General features: G+C 43.4%; 1 protein-coding gene across 2 annotated transcripts in view; it reads left to right on the top strand.

Moving 5' to 3' along the window:
- LOC138498471 (zinc finger protein 84-like) overlaps positions 1–21,573 on the top strand; it is a 762,144-nt gene that overhangs the window by 93,105 nt on the left and 647,466 nt on the right. The window contains exon 4 of one of the 2 annotated variants that reach the window (XR_011278720.1): positions 17,738–18,861. The exons of the other annotated variant lie outside the window; for it this stretch is intronic. The gene's annotated coding sequence lies outside the window, so the exon portion shown is untranslated. Of the gene's footprint in view, positions 1–17,737; positions 18,862–21,573 lie in introns of those variants that run through there. 2 annotated transcript variants of the gene reach the window in all.

The raw sequence follows: 21,573 nt of genomic DNA on the forward strand, positions 1-21,573 counted from the left end.
TTAGTATTCCTTATTTGAGCATGCGGCCTCCCACGAAAACTGCATCTTTTGTGGGCTCCTGCATATCACGTGTGCTAGTGCCCAGGAAGAGGGTTGGGACTGTCTGGTCCCAATCCACACCACTGGTGCCAGGATGTCTGGTAGGCCTGAATGACCGGAACCACTGTGGGCCATGATTGGCCCATGACTGGCGTGCATACAAGAGAGCAGATCTTCAATTGGCTAACCCAGATTTGAGCGCAAAATAAATCTTGGATAAGAGGGGGTGCTCTGCATCCATTCCAGGTCGATCACCTGAAGTTCACACTGCACTACAGAAGGAGCCAAATATTCTGAATGAAAAAACAGAGCTGTGGAACTGCCGGAGAGGTACTAGGAAGGTTTAGCACCCTGACCTCTGCTGTTGTACTGTTGTATCGTACCAAGAAGGCCTGCAAGGGTGCTTCAATCCTTTGAAGTTGTGAGACTAACTTCTTTCGGCACCTCCTGCTTACCTTTGCAAAGAGCCTCTTCGGAAGTGTTCCTGGGCCATCCAGCAAACTGACCAGCTCGAACCTGGGGTATCATATAGGAGCTCTGCCATCCCGCGTTCAGACTCGACACTTTAGGAATTGCTTACTTGTGGTCCTGGGCCCTCTCCTGCCAAAGCTTGTTGTCCTAGCTTCTCTGGGTCATGATGTATGAGAGTGCACCACACAGCAAGCATTTGCGGTCCCTGTGTCACCCCACTGTGGTGACTTTCGCTGTAATTGCCTGCAGAGCTGCCCCTCCGTGACCTGAGATGTGCTGCACCTGAACTCTCCGTCTCCTTTCTTCAAGAGCTGAGGAAAGGCTACTGTCCTGCCACGGACGATCATCCCGTCCCGCAGCCGCTGAGAGCCGGAGCAAGCTGTAACTGCAGGCGGTAAACTCTACAGTCAATTTACACTAGACTGGCAAAGTTTGGCCCGGACTTTGTCGGTGGTCGGTGAGTACTTGCATCACTTACCAGTGGTCCCCCGGCACATCCATCTGTTTTTATGTACGAGAATCCCTGAAAAGATACTCATCTTAACTGGGCTAGCCTGCGCTCCCCAGCTATTCCCGAACTACGAAAGTCACTCTATCTGCAAGGGTAGATCCTCCTCAAGGAGTATTGCTTTATTCTTCATCGCACCAACCCCCTTCCCAAACAGCTGCAGCTCCCTGAAGAGAACCTGCTTTTTGCTTTACGCATGACTGTGTGTTGTTAACACACTGCTGTACTTTTGAGCATAAGGCTCCTCACTTCATAGAACTGGACTGCATGAGATAGGGACTGACTTTTAAGAACGGCCTAATGCAATCTGTGTTGGAACTTACCTCTTCTGTTGCAGATTGTGGTTATTTTGTCCCTTCTTATGTATTAGGAAAACACATCTTGTATACATAGTGAAGAGTGTGTATGGTAACTGTTTTATTATTACTGTGGTTTATTCGTGTTTAGTTATAAAGGCCTATAATAAATGTATTTTTGATATACATCTATCTAAGAGTAATCTGTGGAATTTGACTGTCTGTGCTCATTGTGGGCTTCCGATCACTCTCACCTCTCCTGAGACTTGGTCTTGACCGCCTGCCAAGCTACCGTAGATTGGTCTGGTTTGTCCAGAAGGTTCACCTGTTCCACTAAATTAGGGTGGCCTCCTAAACCTCTGCCCAGCAGGTCAGAGTTTAGAAAACCATCTTAACAGATGTGGACCATCTGGACTGGAGAGGAGTATGCCTCGTTGCTCACAAATATCGCATGTAGAGGAGGAAGGCTTTGGAAAGCAAATGCACAATACAACACCTGCGAGGCAGAGGACAGAAGTAAGGAGCAATCCATATCCGTATCTAGGCTTTCCAGAGTCCTCCCAGCAACCAGTTGCTCAGGCTTCCTGCAGGTTCAGCCCTACCATGGTGGGATGGTCCGTTGGGCAGCCCTCTTGGGAAAGGGAAGCATTGACGATGATATGCACTAGAGTAAGGGAGAGGTGGGGATGGCCAAAGGCAGCAAGGTGTGGTTTAATAAACCAAGCACTGGCAGGCAAAGTCATTCACAGTATCACGGCAGGCTGATGCGATATTAATGATGTAGCGAGACAAAGTGCCTGCGGCAAGCACAGCTTTTATCCCTGCTAGAATTACATTTCCAAATTGTGGGAGAGTATTCAGCTGTAGGACACTGAAAGCCCTGCTGAAAACAGTTCACCAACTTGTAGAACAATGCAGGGATCTGGGAAAACGTGCATTACATTTTTGGCAGAGGAAGTTGATGGCAAAGATATAAGTATCTCTTGAATGAACCAATGGACTTGGCTATGTTGGGAGGGGTACTGGGTCAAGGGCAGGAATCTGGCTCCTTCTGCTTCTTAGTAAAGAACCTCAATGATGTTTTTAATTTGTTTTCACTCAGCGACTTCAGAAGCACGCATGTAGAGTCTAGGATGGAGGGCGTTGAGGTACAGCAGGGCATTCTACTTTTTATTGCAATCACTTATTGTAGTATATTGTGGCCAGATAAATGGATCAACATTCAGGAAGCACGGAAATTGGATTCAAAGGGGATTAGAGATTGATACGTGCCACACAAGGATGTGGTTAGGCCAAGATTGTTAAATATTGTGCACCCCGACACCTTAAAAGGTGTTGCTTCTGAAGGGTGGTTAAGCTCACACAACCTAAGGTGGTGGCTGCTCAGATGACACAGCTGAGGACAGAGGAGGCGGAGGTTGCCTTCTAGGGATTATCCACTCAGAACATGCAGCACTCACAAAACATGATACAATCAGGTCACCGCAAACTGGTTATGCCCTCTATACTGAAACGTTCAAAAGTTATTGCATATACTGCTGTGATAGCTACCTACACTAGACACATAATACATGTAAGGTAGGACTGACTGACAGACCAACAGGTGGACGAATGGTGTCTCACGCATCCTGGGGTGACTAACTATGCATACTATTCACACGTACATACATCTTATTCCAGGGTCGATGCCATATGGGTTGCAACAGATGCTGGTAATGACATTCTCGTTCGTTCAGATCATGGATCTGTGCGATTATGTTGAGCAGATTCCCCTGGAGTAGGGTGGCAAGAATCTCCACAGTAGATCAACAGGGATTATGTGTGTAAATCACTAAATTGTTGCAATCAATTCATGGATATAAGAAGAGATGGTGCAACATCCCAACTGTGATGAAAGCAGTTCCTGGTCACAGCACAGAGGGTACAGGGGCATGCTGAGATTCAACCTAGGGGGCAAGGATCAGAATCCACAAAAGAGAGTCTGGATCAGGTTATGGGAGCCAGGTGAGTAACACACACTCCTTGGCAATAAAACAGAGTGTGTACCCCCTCCTGAGAACTACACAGTTATATTTTGAACAGAGAAACAGAAGTGGGAGCCCTCTTGCAAATTAAATTCAGGACCTGGCAATAGGGCATTTGTATGAACAATTAGGAAGGCAAATGGGGTGATATTGTGAAGTTCGGGGAGTCTCTTATACGCTTTATCTCTTTGCCAGAAATATCATCCTATTGGTCTATGGCACAAGCTTGTTCTTTCTGTCAATTTTGTGGGAGAGGGATGGGTTTGGAGTTTATCTAGGTTTAAAGTCAATGTTAGAATGTAGTGGCTGCATGGCCGGTGCCAGTTTCACCGTGGGGAGAGATTGGCGCGCTTCCTTTAAATCACAATTCAGTCCTTGTTTCCTCAATGATGCTTTTGGGAACACTGTTCGTGTGAGAAAACGGACAGTGTTCTCACAAGACGCCAGAGGCTCTGCAGGATTGCACACCACTTCAACGATTGGAGCACACCTGCCCATTTTAGGGGTTCGGGTCACCTAGACAGGACAGCAAAATAAATATTCACCTTGCAGTAGTAATATGTAGAATCGCTGCCACATACATACGAGTGTCCCACCAATGAAAAAGAAAGGCTGTTGGTGAAATAAATTTTGGATTTACACTTCACCAGATCAACTTACAAGTCATCCTAAAGTTATGTGCCCGGTTGCCTACGGGCCTGGTTTGCGCTATACAAATAAAATAAATACAAATAAAGACAGCGATGTGAGGCACCATGCACTTTAAAAGTTCATCTAGCCCCTGAAGAAAATCCCAACCAGATTGGGGATTGAAACATGTCGAGCAGTGTCATAGGAATTGCAATATGATTCACCATTGATGGGGAAAATTACCACAGTTTCTTTTTTTCTATTTATATTTTTGACAATCAATGTGTTTCTGTGATTATGTACTGTGCCTTCTTATTGTGGTGCTAGGTTTCACACTGAGAGGTGAATTGTCTTGTGATTGTTACAGTAATGTGATTTATCATTTGGTAAATGAGATGGATATGTCCTGTTTTGCCATTTGATGGATTCATATATTTTTGCATTTATTACAATATATTTTACATTAGGTTTTTTGTAATCAATTGAAAAAAAAGTGTCTGAAGGTACATTTGTTTTCCTAAGACACCACTAGGAGTAAGGGTTACTAAAAGGTGTTCTCTCTGAATACTCGGGTCACATTTCTAAAGTAATGGCTGTTGGATATATTATTCATGTTTGGGCCAAAACAGATTTGCCCAAATGTAATGGAGTCATCAGTGATTACATAATAGACTGGTCAAGCATGTGTCTGATTGGTGACAAGCTGCTGACCTAGTGTCAAACCCCTGCCGTTATCATTTGTATATGGAAATCGGGAGCTTCCATGTAACTAATGTAGTCATTTCTGTATAAAATGGTAGAACACATATACATGTTCCGGATGATTAGAATATCCATTTAAAATGTTTGTTCACCAAGCCTGTGTTTTTTTCCTAATGTTTTGGATGCTAAAATGTCCTAAATAAAAATGAATAGATGGCACTTTAAAGTCATTTAATTTACTAATTAAGTTAACATCACTGCTACAGAGTAGAGTCTTCTTGTTACATGTGATGCCTGCGATTGGGAACGTGTTGAAACTAATAATGTGCATCTCCTTTTATGTTATTAGGTGACTGATGCCCCAGAAATACAACAGTGATTGTTCGATTGCCTGGACTATCTAAGTGAAAAGCTTCATTGTTACAATATGCAATTTCCAGGCATCTTAGAAGTGTGCAAATTTGTGGTCCAGTTGTCTTTTCAGAGTATTCAGGAATTGATATTGAGAAGCATGTTGGATACATGATGGCTTCCATCCATGCAACCCCTTCGTGGTAACATCCAGTAACCAAGCTAGATCATTCTGTAAATCCTGTGGAGAGGGATAGCTAGCTCTAAAATGACAATCTGTTATGTGCAGTAAGAAAAGCATTTCTCATTTGTGCTCTGAATTTGGAAAAGGTTCAGTTAAAAGGGTCCTGTCATTAAGCACCTGACAAAATAAACTGGCACAAAACTTTACACATGCATAGAATGTTGGAGCAATTGCCATCTCAAGAACCTACGTATTGCCCACATGAGGACATAGGTGAAAAACCTTGTCAGTGCACTGAATTAGAGAATAGCGTCCATTTGCATAATCCACCTATGTGCCAGCAGCAAATGCATACAGATGAGAAACCTCATGAGTGCACTGAATGTGGGAAAGGATTTGCTCAGAAACCACACCTTACTATTCACCAGAGAACACATACAGTTGTGAAACGTTATGAGTGTGTTGAATGTGGGAAAGGGTTTGCTCGGAAGGCACATCTTGTCCGCCACCAGACAACACATACATGCGAGAAATTACATGTCTGCAGTGAATGTGGGAAAGCATTTGCTACAAAGGGCGAGCTTACTATCCACCAGAGAACACATACAGGTGTAAAACCTTATCAGTGCACTGAATGTGGGAAAGGGTTTGCTCAAAAGGGAGATCTTACTATACACCAGAGAACACATACAGGTGAGAGACCTTATGAGTGCACTGAATGTGGGAAAGGGTTTACTCATAAGGGACATCTTATCAGCCACCAGAGAACACACACAGGTGTGAAACCACATGAATGCACTGAATGTGGGAAAGGGTTTGCTCATAAGGGAGAGCTTATTAGCCACCAGAGAACACATACAGGTGAGAAGCCTTATGAGTGCACTGAATGTGGGAAAGGGTTTGCTCAGAAGGGAGAGCTTACTATCCACCAGAGAACACATACAGGTGAGAAACCCTATGAGTGCACTGAATGTGGTAAAGATTTTACTCATAAGGGACACCTTATTAGCCACCAGAGAACACATACAGGTGAGAAACCTTATGAGTGCACTGAATGTGGAACAGGTTTTGCTCGGAAACAACTCCTTATTAACCACCAGAGAACACATACAGGTCAAAAACCATATGAGTGCATTGAATGTGGGAAGGGGTTTACTAGGAAGATGCATCTTATTAGACACCAGAGTAGACATACAGGTGAGAAACCGAATGTGTGCACTGAATGTGGGAAAGGGTTTGCTGCAAAGGGAGAACTTACTATCCACCAGAGAAAACATACAGGTGAGAAGCCTTATGAGTGCACTGAATGTGGGAAAGGTTTTGGTCGGAAGGGACTCCTTATTAACCACCAGAGAATACATACAGGTGAGAAATTACATGTCTGCAGTGAATGTGGGAAAGGATCTGCTACAAAGCGAGAGCTTACTATCCATCATAGAACACATACTGGTGAGAAACCTCATGAGTGCACTGAATGTGGGAAAGGGTTTGCTCAAAAGGGAGGTCTTACTATCCACCAGAGAACACATACAGGAGAGAAACCTTATGAGTGCACTGAATGTGGGAAAGGTTTTGCTCGGAAACAATACCTTATTTACCACCATAGAAGACATACAGGTGAGAAACCTTACCGGTGCACTGAATGTGGAAAATGCTTCAGTCTGAACAGTCACCTTATTAGGCACCAGACAAAACATGCATGCCTGGATCTATTTCAGCTAAGTGAATGTGGCACAGGATGTTGTTATCTGCCATAAGACAGGACATGCAGGTGGTGACATCTCTTCTGCAATTGAAGGTGCTTCTGAGAGAAGGAAGTGCTTCTACGGTGCTACTGAGTTTGGCATGGTTGTTGACACACCAATGACGGCTGATTATGATTGTTGAATCACTGCTGTTTGAAATGACTCCCTTCTGGATAGTCAGAAGGTAGACTGTACCTTCTGATGCGAAGGTAGCCATCTATGAAGCACTTTGCCTGAGGACCTCATGCAAATTAATGGGCACCAACATTTTGGAAAAGCTTATTGACTCGATGGTTGAGTCAATAACTATAGACTCTCATTGTATGTATGGGCTTTCCCTTGGGACCCGGGCTCTGACCTTAAGGTGATGATCCCCCCTACCCCCAAGCTCACGGCTTAGCTATGGTCTAGCGCCCTTCTTATGCGACTGGGAAGCTCCCATCTACTGAAATGGAACCCAGAGGACGTGGACTCGGAGTGCATTTCCCTTTCCAACTCTATTGTACAGCTCTATCAATGTACAACCCTTAAAACGTACTACTTACTCCCAGGTTCACAACACATCCACGGCAGTTCCTGTCACATCTAATGTACACATATCGAGATATAGAAGGTTTTAACAAAACAGAAAGGCTTCAGGGAAAGAAGCATAATATGCATTACATAACAGTGTTATCAATTGACATTTCACTGCACAAACGTCTTAAAGCCAAGAATGACTAACGATGTAAAAAGGAAGTATTTATTTACACATATCAAAATCCCTCATAAGTTCTCTCTAGAATAACGCAATATTCCATCTCTCCAAGTTCACGTAGAATTCAAACACATTTGTTTGTTAAGCATCAAGTCTCATCTTATTTAATCAAATCAATCTACTTCTTAAGTCAATGACATTCAAATAATGAGTTCTTAGCACAATGCTAAATTATCAGCTCTTAGCTAGATGCTAATTTATCCGTTCTTAACTTGATGTTAATTAAATTATCAGTTCTTATCTAGATACTCTGAAGCAACTTGCTGAAATATCTATGTAGGTTCTAAGTCAAGGACTCTACTACGTCATACTTGCGTTTGTCCTGGCCTAAGCAATCTGATGCTTATTCGCTTAACACAGAAAATGAAATGGAGTTGACTTCACAGCCTGTGGGGTGTATGCATTTGAGGTTCATGCACTGCCCTTCTCAAAACTACATGGATAAACATGTTTGAATGCATGCATGTATGAATGAATAAGCTGTTTTTAATTGCTAAGCGCTGTGCTATAATATATGGTTACACATACAAGCTCACAGCTTGCTGTGTAGCTACTTTTGCAATACAAGGCTAGTATAGGCCTCTAGAGCATAACGCATTTTAAGTTTGGTTCTTAGCACTACTTTAATATAGGTGGTCAAGTTGCACATTGAAGTGGTCTGCCGTGGTCAGCCAGAGGACGTTGATGGACGTAAATTGATCCCAGCCTGGCTTACAGGCCCTGTTGGCTGAAGGTACAGTGCTCAGTGACTGCTAAATTTGAGGCCGCTCTATCGCTGTTTGCTGCTTGCTGTACATTATGCAGGGTCTACTCAGCAGCAAACTAACAGGGTTTAATTCAGTGCAGTTGGGGGCATCTTTGTGGGATGGCGCTTTGAGCTCAGAAAAGCTAATGTCCCCCCGTTGGATGTTCAAATGATGTATAAGGGGGGGCAATATGCCTATAAGGGGCCATCCTTTGATAGCTGTGAACTCCCTTCACACGTGTGTCCCACGCAGGGTGTCTGTGACGGCTGGTAATACTACCGGGCTGACGAGTGCTGATGGGTCGTGCTCATTAACCCAAGCGGATCCAGAGGATTTATTAGACCGTATGGGTACGAACTTTGTGTCGGATGTGTTAATTTTGGCTCTGGTTGTTTCTTCTGAGCTCACGAAAAGTGTGCACTTATCCCTGGGGGGTCATTCAGCGCAGCGTAATTTGGGAAGCCCCTTTCTCTCCAGACAAGGAATTGATGAGATTCAGCTCTTTAAGCACCCCACTCTTCAATGTGTGTCCTTACTGCCTGAGGGTGATGTTTTTCCTACGATATGTCATGAATCGCCTAACTTGACTGATTCCCATAAACTTTAAAATCAGCCTGACCCTACCTCAGCACGCTGTTCATCACCTTCCTCTGATGTGATGTTGAACTACGACCTCAAAAATTGTTTAACTCTGAGACATGATCATCAGGCTCAGGAGGAGCCAGTAGTCGATCCTTTTTCTTTTCCTGTTCTTTCAAGATATTGGATCATATTGATTTAAATATGTCACGATTTAAATATGTATGAATTTAGAGAAGATCGGTCATCCTTAAAAGACTTACTTGCAAAGGTCAATTTTATTGAAGGCTTTATTTTGGCCTTAAGCGCACCCAGTTATTAGTAAGAATTCCTTCATTAGGGGAGCTCCTACTGTTTCTAACTTGGTTTCTGTTGCTGCTCAAACCTCTCTGGCCGATCCTAGTCCATCTTTGGTAATGTTGGGGGAGCCACCAATTGCGGTTGAGGTGGAGGTCACCAGCACACAAGGCCCAGCACACAAGTTCATTGAAACTCAAGCTTCTGTGGGTTTTAAGCACTATTTCAGCCGCCTCCGCCAGAGATCCGCCAGAGATCATGGGGGGTGGGGAGGAGTGTCTTCTGCCATGGTAGCTACTGTTGGTGAGCCAGTAGCGTCTGTTGAGGTTTGTCGCAAAATAAAAAAGAAATCCAAGAACTGCTAAAAGATCTAGCTCGGTGCCCCCTTTAAATAATAAAGGCTCTCTTAAGTTCTTATGATCAATTAAGGCCCAGACTGAAGTCTTCTCTGATGACTTTGGGTCCCCTACAGGGTTTGGTGAGGCCCACCCAAATTCCTTTGCATGCATATCCGCCCTTAAGGTGGAGGGTAAGTGCAAGCAACGCTGACACATCTAATCTTAAACCGAAAACTGCAGCAGTGGTCGTTGAAGGGTTAGACGTTTCCTCCTTTTCCACCTACTCAATTGTGTCTGATGAGTAGGCCCTGCTTTCCTTCCTTCCGGAGCTCTGGCTCAGACTTTGGTATCAGGAAAGGAGAGTGTAAGGGCCGCAGGCAATCAGACGTCCCTAAAACCTGTCCTTGTGAGACTGCTCCCTCCTATGAGCCGACCATGGTAACTTCCAAGTTATTGGCCCTCATTACGACCCAGGCGGTAAGTTACCGCCTGGGTCGTACCCTTACCACCATGGCGTAAACTATGTTTACGCCATGGTGGTTGGCGGATTTACCGCCCCATTCCAAGGTGAGTGGGGCGGTAAATTCCCATTACCCTTTCCCATTCCCATTTTCGCCCCATAGGGCATAATGGGAATGGGGAAAGGCGATAATTACGGCACCGTAAATTACGGTGCCGTAATTATCGCCAAGGTTCCTTTGCGGCATGGATTTTAACGGCTGCAAAAAAGCAGCCGTTAAAAGCCATCCCGCAAAGGGAACCTTGTAATCAGGCGTTAAGGGTCGGCGCCGTTTACGGCGCCGTAAACCCCTTAACGCCTGAGTCAGAATGAGGGCCATTGTTTTGGGTACCGGCACATTTCTCTACCATGGAAGCGAGGAGAGTATTCTAGTTACGGCCGTTCAAGTTCAAAGGCTTGCCAATGGGGCTAGATAGAGCACCTAAGGGTCCATCTGGGGGTTCTCTCTTTAGACTGCCGTTATGGTTGGTGCAATTGGTTGAGGACGGGCTGTTACACTTGTGCCTGAAATGCACATTTAAGGTCAAAGAGCTCTATCCGTTGAATCAGCAGTATATTTTAGCTCTGTTTGGTGAGATAACAGGCCTACAATCGCTGACTTCAAAGGACATCGCTGGAGTTTCCTTTCTGGATTTTAGGCGTGTGGACATGGTAAAAATTGGCTTTTACTCTAAGCTTATTAAAAGCTGAAGCTGGCTGAAGCTGAATATTTGTTAAACATGGGCTACTCCTTGTGCGAGGACTGGTCATACGCTACTCCTAAGGGGCTTACCCAGGGAGGAGATGGTGGACCTGAACTTAATCCACGTGAACCTCTAACTATAAATGTAAAATTGGCCCTCACAACTGCGTCCACTGTTGGCTCTTCTCAGTCACACAAACGTGTTGTGACGTTTGATTGGTCACATATTATAAATTCTTTACATGAGCATAACCCACCACAAAGGGGTCCTGAATGAATTGCCCCTGCCAGGATTGTCTCCTGGAATACGCGTGGGTTCTGCCATCTCCTCTCTAACGAGGACCTATGGAAAGAGGCTGACTTGATTCGTATCTAAGAATGGTTTATGTTAGACACCCCACTCGTGGATGGGAGGCCATATGGTGGTTTAATTAGTGCCTGGCGTGTGTCCCCTGGCTCCAATCGAAAATGTGCTTGTGGGACATCCTGACATTTTAGGTTGTAAAGTGACATGGCTGAACCCTTCTGATGAGGTTACAAGGGTGCTTATTGTCTTAAATATACATTACAATCCTGTGTCGACTCTATGGGCAGAGTTTTCTGTTACTAATGTATTTGACTTTTATTCTTTATTACCAAATTGGGTTTATTGATTATGGGTGATTTTAACTCGGAATGTTTGGATGCCCATTGGTAGCCGCCTGGGTCCACCAGATGTTTTTCGGTATCTGCAAGAATCTGAGGGCTACTGATTTGTGATTTTCTTGATAGCTTGGATCTTGTCCCTTTGAAGGAGAATATCTCGGGTGACGTCCCCCCTAACTATGCTTGGACTGATGGCTCCCATAGATCTACTTTGAATTTTATATTTATTTTTGCTTACATGCTTCCCAATTTTGACTATTTTGATGTAAGTCCCAAGACTTCTAGAGATCATTCGATGATTAGGGCAGGCTACGTAGGCATTTGTATAACTGGCCACTTGGCTCAGACTTTTACCTCTATTGAAATTAGCCCCCCTAATCATGCTGTAATTTGGTGTCCCAAGTTAGCTGCCCGTTTTAACACTAAGATAGATCACGATCTAGTGGGGGGTATTTATTGACATGTCCCCATTCCTTCACCCCTCGCATGCAGGATGTCCTTGTAGGATGGATCCTGTTGAGCCTACATTTGGATCGTAACCGTCTGGACTTTTCTCACAGGTTCAGTGCAGCAGTGTGGGCCAGGAAGAAAAAGCTGAGAGGGGAGATTGGGAAAGCTCAAACATTGGTCCTATCTAAGCTGAAGCAGGTTTACAGAAATTGGGCAAAGGGCCATTGTGCCTTATTGTTACAAAAAGATGCAGAGGACATGCCAGCAGTCCTGGCCTTAAGAGATTCGGCCAATCTTTGGCAAATGATACGAGGGGGTAATGTGCAATCTTCATTGCAGCATCAGCCGATTTCTGGCTATTTGTGGGAGACCTATTTTAGTAACTTGAACACTCCCGTAAGTCTCCCAGTGCACTGTGTACGGTGGCATTTTCAGGTGCAGAGACTTGGGAGCTGATGGCTATTGACCTTGTGGGGATCTAGCTGGCTATTAGGAAGGCTAAGTCTTCGAATGCCCCTGGCCCTGATGGCCTTTCCAACTTTAGATTAAAATCAGACCCGTTACTATGGGCTGAGGTGTTATTTCAATTGTTTGGGAATGTTTTTGGGCAGGCCAGGTGCCCCTTGACTTGGAAGGAGGCTATTGTAGTGGTTATATTTAAAAAAAAGAAAAAGGTGACAGGGCGAGTCTGGGGAATTACTTCCCCATCTCCCTGTTGGATGCCACCTACAAGATCTTTTCAGGCTTTCTATTGCAAGCTCGAAAGATGGGCAGTTGATGCCGAAAAGCTGGACCTCAATCAATCAGGCTTTCGTAAGGGAACGAGTACAGCTTTGAACTGCCTTTTGATACAGCTTATGATGAACAGGCCTTTAAGTCCCAGCGTACTTTGTTTCTCTCTTTTCCCAACATATCTAAGGTGTTTGATTGCGTTGATCGCGCTTGGCTCTGGGGAATTCCTATGTCCTGGAGTTGTCTGGAGTCCCTGGTTCTCATGCTGGAGCTTTTGGCAAAGACATCAGACTAAAAGTGAGGCTGGATCAAAATGGTACTTTCTCAGGGTGGATCTCTGTGGACCGCGGCTTAGACCAGGGGTGTGTGTTAGCACCTTTTCTGTTTAAGTTAAACATTTTTGGAATAAGGGCAGCATTAGCAGGCATTGTGGTCAATCCTCCGGGGTTGGGTCTTGTTAAAATCCATTATCTTCTTCATGCCAACGACCTTGTGTTGCTTGATTATACTGCAATAGGCCTTCAAAAATCTTTGGCACTGGCGTATGATTCCTTCAGGGACCTCGGCCTGAAAATTAATATGACCAAGTCTAGGTTCCTGGTTATTAATCGTAGGAAGATTTTGTTGGGTAGGCCTAACTTCGGATGGTACATTAATGGTAAGAGATTGGAGGAGGTCTGCGAGTTTAGGTATCTTGGGGTTGTGATTAAAGCCAACCTGTCCCTGTCTCTGGCTAATCAGGCCTTGAAGCTCAACATGATTTTGGCCGCCTCTCAGCTTTGCGTGCTTGACAGAAAATACGTCCGTTTTCCACTACTGCCGGCACTCAAAATGTATAATCAGGTGCTTTTTCCAAGGCTGACCTATGGGGCCAAGGTACATGAGGACGGCTTGGAGTGGGACAAGACGCAGCCCCTTATATGTAAGCAACTTTTGTCCCTTCCAATGGGTACTCCATTTCCTGCGGTTCGGCACATTTTGGGCCATACATCAGAAGAGGCTAAGGTCCCTTGGCGAATAACTTTACTTCTGTGATCCACAATATTTACACTGGCCTCTACCCTATTTGTGCAACGGAATTCACTGTGTAATCTGGGCAATTGTGTGCCTCTTAAGATTGGGTGAGTTGTGTGTTGGCCATGTTGAATGGGAGAGCAGTTTCGCTTCAAGAATTTGCTCGTAATCCAGCTAAGGCAAAAAAGACATTATTTGAAAGCGACTGGATTGAAAACAGGCAAAGGCTGCTCTCTGTTACAAGGATTTTTCAGCATTTCCCTTTGGATGTTAAACCCTTTAATTCCACCAAGAAATTCTTGTTAAAACATGGCTCAATAAATCTGAAAGTTTTGGCTACGCATAAAACTAAATTTCGTTCCAACAAATGATGTTTTAGGTACTTGGTCTTCTACGTCTAGTGAAGATGTAATATTGCGTAATACTATGGAATGGAGAATTAGAGTTCCTGGTGATTCGATGGATGGAAGCAGGAGCAAGGAGAGACTGTTGAGGGACGAGAGAAGGGAAGGAGTGGTCGACCACCATTCATATCCCCTTATATGTTTGTTAGTAACTTACTTTCAAGTAATAAATCCTTTCGTGATCAGTCTCCGTTCTCATGTTCCTTCTTGCTGTATCCACAACACTACTGAAGACCATCTGTGTCGTTTCTGTAGATCTACTAGTAAAACCCTGAAACATTTAATTGTTGATTGCTTGACTCTTACTGCTGTACGCGAAGAAGCCTTTACGCTATATTTTATTAGTCACACTTCAATCACTTGTGAAATGCTGTGGTGGAACTTATTATTAAACCCGAATGATCATTTGGTAATTACTGTGATGCATTTTTTAAAGTTGCTTTTGCCTTTAACTGATGTCTTTGTTCTAAGTTTTTTTTTTATTTAAAAAGAATATCATTTTATATTTAGTTTTACAAAAGAAAACTTTTACAAAACATGATTTTTAGAACATACTTTCAAGGTTTCAGACTTAGGGCCTCATTACACGGAAGGCGGTGGTCCAGGGTGCTATTAGCACCCTGGACCATGCCAGTAAATTACCGGCACCGCCTTGGCGGAAAGGGGATTTACCGCCCCATTCCAAGGTTGGTGGGGCGGTAAATCCCCCTTCCGCCATTGCCCTTCCCCATTCCCTTTTCTGCCCCATAGGGCTCTATGGGAATGGGGAAGGCGCTAATTAAGGCACCGCAATTTTGCGGTGCCGTAATTAGCTCCGAGGTCCCTTAGCGGGTTGGTTATTAACGCCTGCAAAAAGCAGGCGTTAAAACACCAACCCGCTAAGGGACCTCGTAGTAAGGCGGTAATGGTTAACGGCCACCGTTACCATTAACGGTGGCCGTTAACCATTACCACCTTCCGTGTAATGAGGCCCATAGTCATTAAAATTACAATTGACAAGAGGATAGTTATACAATTAAATTCATCAACCATTCCTTTGTAGAGATTAAAATTTAACATTGCTAATGAAGAAAATGTACATAGTTATCTTTATAATTTGTTTCTTTGGACATGCTTTTCATAACCATAACATGTGTAGCCTACCCCAAACTTACCAAAAATTCAATAGACATCACTTTGAAAGCCATAAGTTTAGCTAGGAGTGGTTGAGTTAACATTTACACTTTCCAGAGCAGTTTCGATCTTACCCAGCAGACGTATTAACGAGATGACAAGTACCATGCTCCCCCCATACATACAACTGTCCCATAGAGAAGATTTCGAGATATCCGTGTCTTTTGGAGCAAATTTCCCCAAAGAGTTTTTTCTGTCTTGTTCAAAAAAAGATACAGTCAACTACAAGATGTTTCAAAGTTTCAGTGGTGCCACAATCACAAAATCGACAGTGCTGATTAGAAAAAACACTGTTAAAGATTCGCCAATGATAAATTGTTTCAAGTGTGTGGTATTGATTTAACTTGAACCTTACGTATGCTCTACGTATCTTACTTGATGGACATAACACCAGATACGAAGGTCTTAACTCTCTTCTTCGTGGCCTTCTAGCATATTCCACATATAGATTATAAGAATTGTTGCAATCTAAGGTAGTTGACCAATCCCGATCAAAAAGATTCCTTTTAACTTTGGGAAGCTTCATAACAAGGTCTGAAATCGTGCAATCACAGTCATCCAGGGTGTGCTTCATTTGATTAACAAATACACGTATAGATTTTAGTTTAGACGACACAACAAGCCCATATAAGTCCACGTACAAGGAGTTCTTGTGGGGGCCATGATATCAGCATATCGTGATAATTTTCTCCAAGCCCATCTGGCTGCTAGAGAAACTAGACCAAGTTCATGTCTAATAATAGCATTAGGAACTGATATAGATAGCCCCAATACACTTTTCCATAAATTATCCTGTATTTGATTTAATATGACCCCTACATCATGAAGACACATGTCCAACCCAAATAGAAGGATCGGTTCCACTTTCAGCAGATAGAAATTAATCAAAGGTTGCAATGAAATTTCGCAGATTGTTCTTAGCATAACCTTCATCATCGATATTAATGGACGGACCTTCAACTTTAAGTGTGACTGCCAAAATTTGAGAGAGTACTGGATATTTAGGGGATACCCCAGATATCAAATAGAATGTTCACATTCAATACCAATGCCATTTAGTTGCCACTTGTACGATTTGATTTTTCTAAAATTTCAGAATACAACAATTTGTGATTTTGAAGAATTTGGTGATAAGTTGTGAGTTGCTGCATATTTATCAAATTGGTCCAGTTTTAATTGTAGTCCACTAGGAGTTCAATCAAATAATAAGATATCATCTGCAAAACATAACCATGAAATTTTCAATTCCCCTAATTTCACAGGAAACATGCCAGATTCATTCCACAACATATCCATGTCACAGAGATATAGGTTAAACAATGTGGTGGCCATATTGCAGCCTTGCTTGACTCCTATCATGGTCAAAATAGGAGCTGTGAGACTGCCGTCTCTGTTTACCCTTATTTGATATGTCGTATTATTATGCAGCAATGCAACCAATTGAATCATTCTTTTAGGGAAGCCAAGTTTTAAAAGTTTTGTCCATAATACCTCTCTTATAACTGAGTCAAACGCACTGCTCATGTCACGTGCTGCCATATAGACAGCACCAGACTCTGGTGTTTTAGTTTGGGCAAAAATGTGTGAGATAATGAGCGCATTTAGCGAGGTCCACATATGCTTACGAAACCCTGTTTGAAACTTGGAGAATATATTCTTGGTTTCAATAAAGTTTTGGAGACGCTGGAGTAAAATTATAGAGAAGACCTTTTCTGAGGCATCCATTAGTGCGATTGGCCTGAAATTTGAAGGTAATTTTGGATTACCCTTCTTATATAAAGGAATGATTATGGCATTGAGCCAAGATTTTGGGATGAAATTAGTAGATAGAACATAGGGAAATTCAGTGTAAAGAATGGCGCCCCAAAAGTAGGGGTCATCTTTTAAAATACAGGCAGGCAGGCCATCAGGCCCAGCCGCTTTGGAGTAATTAAGCCGGTTGATGGCATCAACAATTTCGTTCAAAGAAAAGATAAGATGATCCTTACAATTATACTCAAGTATGCCAGAGATGCACGTTTTAAATTGCACAGGCAAACTGTATTTACATTTAAAATAGTCAATCCATGTACTTGAAGCAATTGGAGAACCAAAATCATGCAACAGCACCCCCTTTTTGTTGTTTAGTATTACCCATATGTTCCTGGTGTCATGAGTAATGAGGTATTTCATCATTTGTTGATTTGCTGAAAGATTCACTTGAAACTATAGATTTTATTTTTTGCCTATAATCGTTTATGATTTTTTTTTGGCGAGGTGATAAAGTGATTGATGCAAATGTTTCTGCTTTAATGCACGTAGAGATCGATTTTTATCCCTCTTAACCACTGCTATTTCCAGATTATACCCACTCTCTCCAGTAGAGTTAAAGATTTTAGCTTTTTGAACTAGATATTCAATATGTTCTTTAATTATAAACAAATTCCATTATTCTCTTCTGCGTGCATTAGGAAGCAGATTGCCAGTATTAGACACCCGAATCGCATCTCTGTGAACCAGGAAAGAGACCTCTCTACACATTTTTGGATGCCATCCCACAGAATTCTGTGCTCGATGGAGAGTCACCAATCCCAGAGTGGCATCTTTATTTAAGGATGCCAAATCGCATCTTATACTTGTGCTTAATCGATAATGGTCGCTCAAAGTTTGTTTGTGGATTACTACATTGTTTACCAAAGGCATACAGATAGATGAGACAAAAAAATAATCAATGTACGAGGAGTGAAGCCCCCTCTTCCAAGTTCCTTTGTGATCACCAGTATGATATTCCAGCAATTGAATATTCCAATCTTTAAAATAGGAGACCCATAGTTTCTGAGGTACTTGAGGAAGGCTTACACTTATGAATTACCTTAGATGTTGGGGATAAACAAACAGCATTTAAGTCACCCCCAATGACAATCATCTAACCATGGCCTCCTCGAGTAACTCATCCATATTATCCAATGCAGCTTCAATGGAAAGATTGGCGGGATTGTAGTACACACATACAAATAGCAATACACAGGACGCTACACCTGTAAAGACAGACTCAACTGCCAACATTCCATGTTTCGCTAAAATGACCTTTGATTTGTGATTCATGGCATTATTAATAAGTATAGTAATGCCCCCATGCGGCTGACCAGCTACACCTCTTACAGCTGGTACACAAAAGTTGGAGAAGCCCTCAATATTCAAATCATTGACACACATGGTTTCCTGTAGTAATGTGATTGTCTGAGATCCCATTGATGCATAATGAGAGGACCAATTCTCTAAATTCCTTTTCCCACAACAATTCCAAGATAGTATTTTAAGATTCTGTACATTTGAGGCTATAACATTATTTATCTATTGTTTACTTTGCTTATTAGAGAATTCAAGAATAGAGGACATTAGAGGAGCTAACCAAGAAATGTTCGAGGTGGCTCCCACCAGTTCAGATATTTTTGATTTTGATGGGGTTTATGAGCATGTCTTTTGACATTTTAAGAGGAATACTGTTTTATTATGCTTACTGTTTTATGTCGACATGTGTGTAAAGGTTCTTTTTTTTGTAAACAAAATCACACAAATAAAATTAAAAAAAAATAGGATGTCCTTTCTTCAGTGCACTACCTTTTACTTGCCCTTGTCACGCTAATGTTGGTTTACTATTATTAGGGGAACTCTGGCATGAAATGGTAGCTCCTATCCTGCAGGGTAGAATGGGTGAAGTCCCATTACAGGGGGAAACTGTTCTATGAATGATTTGCCAACATTGCCTATCACTAATGAGTAATCATGTGTATATCTGGTGCCTGAGGAAATATTCAGATGTATAACTGCATAAGCATAGTGAATGTGGGAAGCTTTTAGTATTCTCTTGGATCCCTTGGTTGCCTGTGACAAAACTGACCATTAGATCTTCCTTGGTCTAAGAGATGCCTGTATCAGGGCTTCTTCCATTGACCATTAGATCTACCTTGGTCTAAGAGATGCCTGCATCAGGGCTTCATCCATTGACCATTAGATCTACCTTGGTCTAAGAGATGCCTGCATCAGGGCGTCATCCATTGACCATTAGATCTACCTTGGTCTAAGAGATGCCTGTATCAGGGCTTCATCCATTGACCATTAGATCCTCCTTGGTCTAAGAGATGCCTGCATCAGGGACTCAGACTAATTAGGATCTAATGGTCATTAGGATCTAATGGATAAGGTATGCCTGCACCAGGGACTCAGCCATTGACCATTAGATCTTCCTTGGTCTAACATATGCCTGCATCAGGGCTTCATCCATTGACTATTAGATCTACCTTCGTCTAAGGGATGCCTGCATCAGGGCTTCATCCATTGACCATTAGATCTACCTTGGTCTAAGAGATGCCTGCATCAGGGCTTCATCCATTGACCATTAGATCTTCCTTGGTCTAACATATGCCTGCATCAGGGCTTCATCCATTGACCATTAGATCTTACTTGGTCTAAGAGATGCCTGCATCAGGGACTCAGCCATTGACCATTAGATCTTCCTTGGTCTAAGAGATGCCTGCATCAGGGACTCAGCCATTGACCATTAGATCTTCCTTGGTCTAAGAGATGCCTGCATCAGGGACTCAGCCATTGACCATTAGATCTTCCTTGGTCTAAGAGATGCCTGCCTCAGGGACTCTGCCTTTTCCTTTTTACAATCCTTCCAGGCTAATAGAACATAAGCAGGTATGATGCGTCATTTGATATCAGAGTCCCTGATTAACAGGATGTGGTGTGCCCTAGGGTCCGGCCTTATCCTCTCTCCTTGACATGTTCTCTTCTGCCTGTGGCCTGGCTAATCTACTCCTACAGATTCCGACTCTACAGTCGCAACCCTCTGATCCTCTTACACTTATTTGGGAGCTCAGCAAAGGTATCACTAACTTTCAGAGCTGTCTGATAACTGAACAGGTGACTGGTTTCTCACTGACTAAGCTGAGCTCTTCCAAAACTGTATATTGGGTGTTGGGTTTGCACCAGGCCCTTGACATGCTTCCCTGTCCTTCCTCCAAGCTTGGCGCTCATGCCATTTACCTGGGTGTCAGAATTGACTGTGTGCTCTCACTTGCCTCTCGGACGCCCCAGGTTGGTCAGTAGTTTATTTCCACATTAAGTTGTAGAATAACCTCCCTTTTCTTAACCTTTATACTCTGATGTCAGGTGCTATAACGCTAATTATTTCCAGATTTGACTATGGCAATTCCATGTTTTCTGAGTTCCCTGGCATATGTGACTAACTTCAGGTGGCACAGAAAGTGCCAACCTGCTGCTTCTTTCAGGCGTTAAGAAATGTGGCCACATCACACTGTTTCATTACAATCCACACTGGCTTCCTGTGACCTCTCACATTGGGTTTAAGGTGTTGTCTAGCCCATTGTGCCCTTTATGGCCAACGTCCCCCCTTTTTGCATTGATATCTTATTTATAACACGCCTATACACAAGTGTCACAAGGTGCGGCGAGGCAAAGGAGGGGAAGCAGAGGGAGGACAAAGACAACGATCTTACTAGGCCTAGTGACAGGGAGGGGGCGGGGGAGTGCCAGGGGAAGGAGAGGATAGGAGAGTGCTATACAAGGCATCAATACCAACAAGTAGTGCAGCCAGCAGGTGGCAAGTGCGAGGGTTAATGTGCAGACAACAGGTGTCCAATAAGTGCAGGTAATGGGACTGTTTGTGCAAGGGATGCCATGAGGCAGTGCACGTGTGCAACTGGGCGGGCAGGGAGACCTGGGCCGGAATTCATTCTGAGGGTAGCCAGGTGACCAGTCCAGTGTCAGACAGGAGATTAGCTGGGGAGAGGAAGAGAGAAGGTGGAATCAAAGAGGAAGGACTTGAGGTGCTTCCAGAACCGGAGATGGTTCTGCTCAAGTTTGACAGAGGCAGGGAGGCAGTTCCTGATGGAGGCGCCTGCCAAAGAAATAGATCTACTCCCAACTCATTGCTTGGAGAAGCGACTGACCCTCAAGGAGTTGGAGGTAGAGGGGCGAAGAGCTTGAGTAGAAAGATATTTCCGAAGACGGAGTTGAAGGTATTGCGGTCCCAGGCCCCAGAAGGCCATGTGGACAATGCAGAGGATCTTGATCCTTGTAGCCACTGGAGCCAATGGAGACATTTCAGGGCTGGAGAGATACAATCCCTGGGCTTGAGGCAAAGGACAAGCCTTGGAGTCCTGTTTTGGATGAGTTGTAGAGGGTGGAGCATAGAGGCAGGCAGATTTAAAAAAGAGGCTGTTGCAGTAGTCCAGCCTAGAGAGAACCATAACTCTACAGACAGTGAGTTTCTGGGGGA

The sequence above is a fragment of the Ambystoma mexicanum genome, chromosome 5q (assembly GCF_040938575.1).
Source record: "Ambystoma mexicanum isolate Mex_15411 chromosome 5q, UKY_AmexF1_1, whole genome shotgun sequence".
NCBI classification, from domain to species: domain Eukaryota; kingdom Metazoa; phylum Chordata; class Amphibia; order Caudata; family Ambystomatidae; genus Ambystoma; species Ambystoma mexicanum.